This window comes from Brienomyrus brachyistius, chromosome 6 (genome assembly GCF_023856365.1).
Source record: "Brienomyrus brachyistius isolate T26 chromosome 6, BBRACH_0.4, whole genome shotgun sequence".
Taxonomy (NCBI): domain Eukaryota; kingdom Metazoa; phylum Chordata; class Actinopteri; order Osteoglossiformes; family Mormyridae; genus Brienomyrus; species Brienomyrus brachyistius.
The window spans coordinates 30,341,644-30,351,710 of NC_064538.1; positions in this window are offsets into that span (position 1 = coordinate 30,341,644).

Below are 10,067 nucleotides of genomic sequence, written 5' to 3' on the forward strand. Positions count from 1 at the left end.
ACATTATGCTTACTCTTGACCTACTGGGCCTAACAAGGGAAGGGGTTGCTGACGCCCCAGACGGGCTATATAAGCCAGACACAGACAATAGAGTTTGAGCTTCCTCAGGTAAGATAAGATTGCCTTTATTAGTCCCACGGGTGGGAAATTTGCGTTTTACAGCAGCAAAGTGGACAGTGCAGCAGAAATAAGCAGAATGCAGAAAGAAAAAAATAAATAAATCAAGTATCAAACAATAGAAATAAGAAATATAAATAAAATACAATACAATATGTATGTACTGTTTGTGCATCAGAGTGTGGCTCCCGGATCGCGATCTGTGCAAGGAATAAAGAGAGCTGACTTACAACCATCCTTCGCCCCACATATGCATCTCTTTCCTCATCAACAGACTCAGTGGAGTCTAACTCCAACATTATGAAAACGCGTTATGATTGCAATGATATGAACTGCTCAATTAAAACAAACAATCACTTATCTTACACGGAGCACCTCAAAACGGTGAGGAAGTAGAGATCTCCATATGTGGTCTTAAATGGAGTAATGCTGCATTTCAGGCAATTTTACAAAGAAGGGTATCATATACATCTTTATGGTATTGGTGAAAGTGCTATGACGTACTAATGTTTTTTCTTTAAAGTTTAATTATTAAACTTGGTTTTCAAAAATTACATGCAACTATATACACTACGGCCAAATTATCGAGTTATGACAGGGCCACTAAATATCAGGACAGCTCCTGTATACAATAAAAAGGAAGCATGAAAACTAATAAAACACACTCAGAGGAAGTGACCGGCACACGGCAGGGCAGTCACTGTTGATAGCCACGCTTCACCACGCATTTTACATGTCATTGTTAGTTATTATTTTAATTTAAAGCCACTTTAAACATCAAGAGAATTTATTATTGCCATAGGCAGGGTAGCTCGATCCAACTTGCATAATGTACGAGGAAGACAGAATCCTCTTGCCACGTTTGCTGTGTTAAAACATGTTTTCCAAAACAGAAGCCACAAATCTTTAGCTTTACAAATCAGCAATATGCCTCATCGTGATTCCCCTGACCGAATGGCTTCTGTTATGGAGTAGCTTCCAAGTATTGGTTGGAGGTGATGTAGCTATAAGGCAAAAACATTATGATCATATCCATATCCCAGAAAAGGGGGTGTAGTGATTAAAACTGTATCTGTCCTCAGATTATTGTACTGCGATTACCGTTTGGTGCCAGATCATACTTTCCCCTGGCTCGACTGTGGCTTCATACCACTGTTAGAGAGAATGAACGAATGCTAAACCTATCCGCAGCTCTATGAGTGAGCTCAAGCGTGGTTGTGCATTGTTATGGGTTTATTAAAGGAGGGTAAAACAAATTTTAAAAATGCTAGATGGCATATAAAGAATGAAAGTAGCAAGAACTCTGTATGCTGAACGTCTGGATAGATCTCACTGCAACTGGGCTTTATCTAAGGTATCTCTCTCTATATGCAACTTCGGACGTCAGCAGGTCTCACTTCCTCATTCTTTCAGTCCTCTGGGAGGTCCCTTAAAAGCTCCAAAAAGGAGATGAGTACATAAAAAGGTAAAGTCCCTTAACCAACTGACACAAGCGCCACATACTTGGGAAAGCCTGTGGCGTGGCGTGAATGCCTGTAAACCGCTGCAGGTTCCGTGCTTTCCTGGATCAAGAGGACGTCACTCTGTGAGCTTCTCCCGTTAAATCCAGGCCATGCAGACACTGCCTCAGCATCATGCCAAGCCGCTTTGGACTGTTAAGCCTGTAGTAGGCAACAGTCTACACACCAGGCTGAACCACTAGGAGCTCAGCCTCCTGTCCAAAACTAAAGCAGAACTCCCACTGCACAGTTGTAATTAACAAAAAAATGGTGACTTCCAGAAGCCTACAGGCACAGAATGACCAGAGGATTCAACAATTATATATAGACTCCCCCCCCCCCAATGTATTGCTGTTGATACAATTGAAGACTCAAGCAATGTGCAGTTTCTACCAGATGAAATTCTTAATGTCTACTCCTCCAGATTCTACAAAGATAACAAAAAACAGCACAGTAGATAAGCATATAATATGTACATATCCACCACAGATAGAAATGTTAAAAGTAAGGATTTTTATATATATATATATATATATATATATATATATATATATATATATATATATATATATATATATATATATATATATATATATATATATAAAATATAATTTCTTTTATTTATTTTTTTAAATGGGCACACCCCACAATGCCCACCCAGCCCCCCAACCCTAAACGCCTGTGGATATTCTGCACATCCACAGGAGGTAATGTCCCCTACCGAGATTAAAATTAGGATGAGCTGAGGGTTTCCTATTTCATGTGACCACAGGGGGTGCAGTCCTGTGGGAGAGGAGTTGCCCACTTGGATGAGAAAGGGGTCATTGGCAGCCGCCCTGTGTTCAGAGCATGGGCGGGAACAGCAGGTATGCCTCGGAGCAGGACTGAGCATTCCTGCAGCACGTCCAAACCTCGGGAGCAGGTTCCCACATGCCCGACCTGCCCTCGGCTCTGCACAATGCCCCACAAACAGCAAGAGCAAGACGTAGCCATTCAGCCAATGCATTCACGGCTGGGGTAATACATAAAGCTTTACGAGGCTGGATTTGTGGGGAAGCATAAACACACAAGACTGTTTTCCTCTACAAGCACAGCATGAATGCATATAGTACCGAGGGACTGTTCTAGCATATTAAACGCACACAGGGATGGAATTCAGTTGTTAGGCAAACAGATAAGACAGTAAACAAATGTGCATTAAAATCTAGAGTGCACACCCAGAACTTTTACCAAGTGAGAATTATTTATACAAATAGATAAGCATAAGGGAGGATAGCAGTTATGCAACTCGCATACTGACATGTTGAGAGCAGCTCATAACCAGAGAGTCACCTGAGCCGTAGACCTTTGAATCCTGAAGGTGAACCCCGAACACCTGACCCACCATCCTGTAGATGGTGGCATCTGGATATTTGTTCATTAAGGATAAATGGAGAATGTAATCGTATACAGTTTCTTGGATAGGATGGAGATTAGCTGAGAGGTTCGGCATCTGAATAAAGCTAAAATTTAAGAGTGTTCAGTCTTCAGCTTGAAAAAAAGGTCCTTTATTGTGGCCAGGGAGTCCATAGATGAAAAATGTTCCCATGCTCCCGTAAAGCAAAGAAAGGCCCTGGAACTGCCCACTCAAGGGAAACACAGGTGATTTTCACGAATGTCAGAATAATAATAATAGAAACCTTTGTCTGCTAAAGGGTTTAAAATACAAATCTAAAATCTTTTAAATGAACACTATTTGGCACCTTTCATATTCATTCATACCTCAAAGAGTGCCAAAGGCATCAGGCAACACAAAGCGTACATTTTGGATATCAAATTTAATAGTGTAACAATCCTGTGTACAAACTGTACGGAGAGAGGGGTATCAAAAACAGCGCAAATAACTTCCCCAAAGTGAAAATAACATCCTTTTACTGTTAACAGGACGAGTTTAGAAAACTCAACAGACCTGTGCAGATCCACACAGAGGCCCCAAGCTGCTTCCCGTTCCTCTGGGGTATACCCACAGAGGGCAGATGATTACAGCACGCCCAACGTGGGCAGAGGTAGAGCAATGCCCAATCTGGACAACATATCCCGGAAAACAGATCTGCAGTATGGGGTACATTTAGTATTTTCTTTCTAATTTTCTATTTATTTTTAATTATTATCACAATTATTTTTTTATGAAACTCATTTTATTCTATGTTCTCTGTATTTTATGGTGCTATGCATTATTGTATGGTGTTTTTGGGTGCTAGAAAGGTGCCTTTTAAATAAAATTTATTATTATTATTACATTTCAGGACCTTTTTGTGAAAAGCTGATTGTCCCACTTTATCATAGTGTAAATAAATATGCATTGTAACATTTCAGATCAAGTTCTTCATGTAACAAGCAGAAATGAAGAAGGAGCCACTCACTCAGAGGCACAGAATCTGACTCTATGCAGTGTTTGCCCAAAAGTCCATAAAAGTACCCTTAATAGCACAGCATTTGCAGAAAGAGGAATCATACTGGTCAGATGTGCCGGAGCATGTGTGTTTCAGTTCCATATTGAGCGCTGAAACATGAAAGAAGAGAGCTTTTTTTGAGGAACAGTGCTGATGAAACTCTGATTCATTTATTCTTTTCATAGCAGGAGGTGAACAGATTCGGGGTTAATGAAATCTAGGCGAGCACACTTTACAACAGAACAAACTCCACCAAATTTTCAACTAACAATAAGGATTTAAGCTATTACAGCATACGTAAAGCGAGTTTGAAAGTCACGATTAACTTATGTGATCCAGACAGCGAGCTTACAAGATAGACAAATGTTCTACAGTCAAGAAAAAATAAGTGTAAGTAAAGGCCAGGATTATCCGATAGGCAGTTATCAGTGGACATTCCTGAAATTCCAACTCAAAAAGCTTGCCAGTGAAACTAAGGGAGAAAGGCATAAGAAACATAGACCAGAGTTCCAAAGTGGAAAGGACAGGAAGGACAGGCGGACTGCTGATGGCAAATGCTGAGCCCAAATGCTGCCGAGTCAGGCCTCCTCACAGTCCAGAGAGGTACCATTTCCAGCCTTCAGTCATGAAAAATTTAATGGATCATTTCAAGACCAAGTCAAGAACACACAGCCCTGAAAGATGACAGCCTTAAATAGATGTGATGCCAGCTAATTTCTGCTCATCAGCTCAAACATCACTAACCAATTGTTATTAACCAATTGTTCAGTGGAAGTTCCAGAAGCCATCTTACAAACCAGAGCATGAGTAGTCAGCAAGACACTACCTACTTCATCTTTCCACTGTAAAGGAAAGTTTCAGGTTTTTTATACCCTCTTCAAAACATCTGTGCCAGCCCAGCCGGTGACCAGAAAGCGTGTTATTAAAAGCTGCCACGTTTCAAAATCAAGCAACTGCAGGCTGAGATGGGCAGGTGCTCCTTCCACACGACTCAAAGTTCATGCTTGATCACAAAAACACAATAAAACCTTAACCCTGTGACGTGATCCCTTACTGACCTCTGTTTAAAGTGGGTTAACAGTCTGAATGGGCTAATAAAGGAAACATGTGAAGCCTCCTAATAACAGTTATTCTTTTATTACTATCATTCTTTCAATGAACTTTGAAACAATATTTATTGTCTTTTGAGCAATTATTATTTACAGTGCAATTACTAAATGACATTTCCTGAAGGTACATTAAAATCTTCACTTTTTATGAGAGTAAAAGCTTGCATTCCTCAAAAGTTCTGCACAACGTAGCTGCATCTTCCCCAGGAACCATAAGGCTCAGTCAAGTGTTTTTACAGCATGCATGTTATTGCTACTGAATGCACAGTTCCAGTAAGATTTAGAAACTTTTCCCTTTACATAAAGGATGCAAAAATATGCAAATGGAGAGACTGCTGTGTGTTTCTAAGGCCAAAAAGGGGTTTATCTGAAATGCCACTTCTAAAAGGGTTCCAGGACCAGCTTAAGCAACACCCTTCCAGACATCTTTACAATCTGTGGTTTGGAGAGCTCCTGGGACAAAACTCTTAACTAAACAGCTTCGGTAAAAGAAGTTAGGTTTACTTGATTTCTAACCAGTGAGAGAACAGAAAGTAAAGCCTTTCTGGAGATTTACTGCCTGGCTTGTACCAACTCGCTACTGCATGTACAACATGAAAGTATGTAAACAAAAAAAGACAGGAAAATGATAGTAGGAAAATTTTTCCCTGCGATGGGATCGGACTCTGCAATGGCCTCCCTTCCAGCATTAAAAATGTAACCACAGACCCACACAAATTGCAATTCTTTCACGTGCATATATACCCCTAACTTCTGAACCAAACCTGACAGCACAGCACATTAAGTGTGGAAAATCTCACACAGGAACAATCGGTGTTGCAATGGCACACTATTTTTCAAAGAAATATACCAATGCTTCAATCAAGACAAATACTCCAATCATAAATTCTGAATACATTTCTCAATGTAATTTACCTCCTCAATTTTAAAATTTTGTTGTTGAGTTGCAAACAATGCCAAGAAACATTCTGCCTCTCTTGTATGTTGCTTTGCACATAAGTGTCTGCTAAATAAATACACGTAAATATGATAAATGATAAAGAACAGGAGCAGAACAGAAAAACCTGGGCGCTGTAAAGTTCCCAGGCATACTCAAAATATTGAGGTCCCTTCAACTACAACTTATTCACTCATTGAAGCTCTTTCTTCTGTAAATTTTTACTAAAGCTTGACAATAACACAACAGTCTTTCAAGAGTCAGCCATCCCATAGTTTTCAAATCCTGCTGTATGCCGTTAAACCTGATACTAAATGACTGCTGTCTAGAATGAGTGTAACGAACCAGCTCAAGCCACTGCAGCCATGCGTGTTTCCCAGCTCCACTCACATCCAGGCACTACTGATCATGGGGTCTATTCTCCCATGCACTTAAGTAAAAAACAAAATACTTATACATAGCTATGCATGTTTTTCCCTTAAGCGTAATCTCCCATCGACTTCAGTCAGAGGTTTAAGTGCATTTATGCTTTGTTTCCACCAATGCGGTGCTGAAGCTTTTCCCAACCCAAAACTAGTTCTACACATTTCCACAAAAAAAAAAAAAAAAAAACTGGCCCTTGGTCAGAAAAAATGGCTCCAACATAGCACCACACAAAGCTGGTCTCAGAATTTGGAACTGTAACAGTATTGAGAGTGGAATGGGCTATTGTGTCAAAACTTTTCACATACCTAGAAAATTCAATCCACAGCCGCTATAATTTTGTCCAATAGCGCTGGCGCCAGCAGTGAAACAACTTGCCAGCTTATTAGAGGAATAACGTCATGTTAAAGAACGAAATAGATCTTAATAAATCCAATGCATATGAACCTTTACTTTAGTCTCACTTCCACCTATGTAACATTTCCGTTCCATTCTTTTTTGAAACCAATGGAAACGTGGGCAGGTTCTCAAGCGAGAACCAGCTTAGCACTGGCCCCAGCAGCAGCCCCGGCTCCGTGTTCATGGAAACAAGGCATTAGACATAGATATGTGCTTTGGGCAGGTCAGGTTGGGGAGCATGCACTGGTACAGCATGTTGCCATGCTTACCATACAATGAAACACCTTGGGATCCTGGTTGGTGACCCTCCAGGATGACACGCAGTCCAGTACCACCCTCAGAAATTGCCCATTGATCTGCCACAGCCAGGTGTTATGTGGCTGGCCTGGCTCAGCTGCTCGGGTCCTCAGCAATGAGGATCCTGCGAGCCTGATCACCCTCAGGGAAACGTCCCACATGGCCATAGTGCCTTAACTGACACTCATCCACAATGCAGATAATGTGCCCCATTCAGGACACCCTGAGCAACCACTAATTTTATACAAAGTTAAACCTGAGGTACCAAAGGATACTCCAAAGCGAGAGAGCACCAAAAGAGTTCAGTTTTCATCTCAAGTCACCTGACAGCATCCATGTCTTGCAGCCATGTAGCAAGACAGAGAGCACAAGGACTCACATGTTGCATGTCAATGACCCCTGTGCACATTCTACCACTGACTTAAGTGCACCTTATGTATTTTTCACTACGTACTCTGGAGGGCTATATTAAGTCATGCGCTTCTACACGGTTAAATGCAATACTGCAGTTTCCAGAAAGACGAATATGTAACAAAATTAAATTAACATGTAACAAAATTTGAAACAAAATGTTCAAAACTGCATGTGAATAATAAATTTAATTTATTATAAAATGCAAAAGTATATAGAAATACATGCTCACTGGTCACTTTATTAGGGCTGGCGCTAACAAAAAAATCCTGTTTGATATTTGAAGCAGAAATGTAAATAAGTTTGAATTTCTATTCGAATTTGCATGTAAAAAGGGTCTCAGATTTTTAGACTATATATATAGGCCAAACCAGGACCAAGTAATTTGCTTATACGTTTTCCCATTTATACGGAGAAGAGGGAATCAGGGCATAAGTATAGTCTACAGAAATCGTAATCTTTCAGAAGAGTTTTAGAGAAAAATTCATTGCAAAATATGAATACAAATATTGTAGCAGTGAATGATTTGGAAGTTGTTAGCTTGGGCTGAGATATGCAATCGCTACAGCTTGTGATGCACTAAGGGCTGCTATCATAAAGTGTAAGTGATGCTGCTACCAAAAGGAGAAAAACTTTAAGGCCATTTTACGCGTTTGTCACTTGCGTATACTCTCTTGGAAGATATTCAAATTGACCCATGCATCAAAAACGCTTAAAACATGTACAAGGTGGAACAGTACATTAATTAGGCTAGTTAAGTATCGCTATTCTTTTGTGGGGCGATTCATGAATCGCAACACTAACTACAAAATCGATTTTTTTAAATGAATTTATTAATAATATGTTTGGATTCGAGGTGGACAAACATTGCTGTTCCTCTATTATCCTACTCTAAACTAATCCCACGTTGACAGGCAGGATAGCATCCCCTGTAGTAGGAGCCAATTATTTTCTAACTTTGTTTAGCAATAACAGGAATGGCAGATGACTGAATTTGCGCTGCTCCTGCACAGTTTAAATCCAAAGTATGGATGAACTTCGGCTTTCAAATTTTAAACAATAAGTAGGAGTTGGGCATGAGCCATGCTGCATGCAAACTTTGTACTGCAAAAGTTAAGCATTGTGGCAATACGAAGAAAGTGGGCACATATTGCTAGACAAAATCCTGAGATACACAAGGCAGTGTAGAAGCATAAAACTAACCGAGTTTTTATACTTCTCCACTGCCTTGTTTCTCTCAGTATCTTTTTGATAACTTCTAAGTTAAAATTTATACTCGTATATATTAAGTTGTTTTGCATTGTTTAAATGCTGCCTTTGATTTTTGAGGAGTATACTATGTTCACTCATGTTCAATTACACTGTGCAGCTACTGAATAAAGATTTAGTGGACTCAGATTTTTATTTATTTGTCTTTTTTTTACATGATTTAAGGTTTTAAAATAAAAAAAATCTAATTGGCACCTAGGTATTGCGATAATACCGTATTAGGAAATCACTGGTGATTCCCATTCCTGTTGTTGATTACCATATCATCCAGTCCTACACTGCATCACAGAAACGAATGCTAGTCCAACCAACAATATGGCTTGTGCCAAATAAAACTAGAAATACTGCAAACGTATTTCAGCACTCAAAGCATCGCCATCCATTAGAACATACAGAATGCACGCATTTACAGTAGGACTTAATTTAAAGATTTCAAATCAAAATCACAATTTAAAATAGCATGATTAACAAATCGGAAAGGCTGCAATTTAGGATATGTATTACCAATTTACATTTACAAATGGCAAAAGGGAGCCTTCTTTTAAAGTGGTACCAAAAGTTCAACTGTTATCCAGGCACCCGGCAACCCATAAGACCGAAATAGCTCTTGCAAACAGCAGTTTTATTTGCAGAATCACCGCTGCACCTCTCTCACAGCCCAAATCCACATGTCAGAACGTCATATTTAACATAGGACAAAACCTAAGCAGCACATTGGTACCAAATATACAACTGCACACAGAAGCGAATTATTCTCAAAAACAAACACCTGCACTTAATTTAAAATTGTTCTCATATATAAATGGCAGTACAGTATAATCCTGTCAGAGTGGACTCCCTTATAACGGAATATAGCGGACTCGCATATAACTGACAATTTGTTTGCCCCCCCCCCCAGGGCCGCTTTTAGCTGTAGTTTTGTTCGTTATAAGGGACATGCAGGCTCCGCCTACAAGGTGCGAGGCGTGCCGGTGATATCCAGCGCAGATACGTAGTCGGCATTATTAACAGTCACGTATCTGGTCAGGTAAAGTTGAATTACTATGTGTACAATATAATATTCCCATTTATACCACGAATAAGAACTGACGAGGCGTTTACGTTACTCTCTAACAGGCCTGGATTCTGCCTCTCTGTGGAAAACTGCAAAATAAAAGTGCGGACGACCGTTAAT